This window comes from Caenorhabditis briggsae (genome assembly GCF_000004555.2).
Source record: "Caenorhabditis briggsae complete genome, chrX, whole genome shotgun sequence".
NCBI classification, from domain to species: Eukaryota; Metazoa; Nematoda; class Chromadorea; order Rhabditida; family Rhabditidae; genus Caenorhabditis; species Caenorhabditis briggsae.
Genome location: NC_013491.2, coordinates 7,511,267 through 7,512,496, shown reverse-complemented (window position 1 = coordinate 7,512,496; position 1,230 = coordinate 7,511,267).

Sequence of the window (1,230 nt, the reverse complement as noted above, 5' to 3'; positions counted from 1 at the left end):
ATTGTAGTCATTTCTAGTTGTATCTCTTTTCTGATTTCTTTGCCTTTTGATGGTGACTGCTGAAAATATAGTCTCTTACAGACGAAATACAAGAATGAAATCAGAATTTTCATATTTCTTGTTGTTGTTAACATTATTTCCAATAACTCACTTTTTCATCAGCCATCGCACTGGAGCTAGTAGGCTCCTCATTTTCTTGTGTTGCGTCATCAAGTACTTTCTTTTTTTTCTGATCGGAATGAGGCAGCGACTCTTGATTTCTCTTCATTGTTCTGTTGCCTGAAAATCTATGAATTAACAAATTAACAATTCTCACTCAAAAAATTTTTTTGATGAAGAAAGCGTTCGCAAAACAGTGAAAATTGCAGAAAAAGAATAACAAAATAAAAGAACACCATATGGCCCTGTAAACTGTCTTTTTCATTTCCTTTTGTTTCTCAATATTCCTTCGTTTTTTTCCGAATTTCCGTTTTTCCCAATTTTTCTTAATTTTCCTCAATTTTCGCGATAATTTAAATTTTTCTCATTTTTAATGATTTTCTAGATTATTGATTGAAGGAAACAATCACAATTTAGATATTTCCCACAAACAACGAAAATCCCAAAAATTGGCCCTAAATGAGCTATTTTCTTTCGAAAATCGTTTGAACAGGCAATAAAACATTACAAAAATTAAAAAAAAAATTCGAAACAGAATTAACTGAGCCATACTTGTGTTCCTGTGTAAATCATGATTGATCAAAAAGTTGAAGTAAGACTCGGATGTTGGCAAACAACAAGTCACCCTATCTGAGTTTCTCGGATTCTGTTGAGAGTAAAAAAAATTAGAATCCGGTGGCAAAATCAATAACAGGTATAAGTAAAATGTGGTTAAAAATTCGGAGGGTACAATGATTCGGGGGTACAAGGGGGTACAACTGATTTAGGGGTACAAAATTGGTGATTCGGGGTAAAAAATTCGTGGGTACAAAAATTCGAGGGTACAACGATTCGGGGGTACAATGTACCAATGATTCTGGGGTACAACTTATTTCATTTAGGGGTACAACGTTTGTGATTCGGGGGTACAATTTTTTTTGACGAAGTTTCTGAATTCGAATTTCAATAAGAATTTCAGAGCTTGAAAATCTCAGAATTCGAAATCTGAGAATTTCGGAAATTCAGAGTCTGAGAATCTGAAAATTTCGGAACTTCAGAATCTGAGAATCTGAAAATTTCCGAATTTCAGAA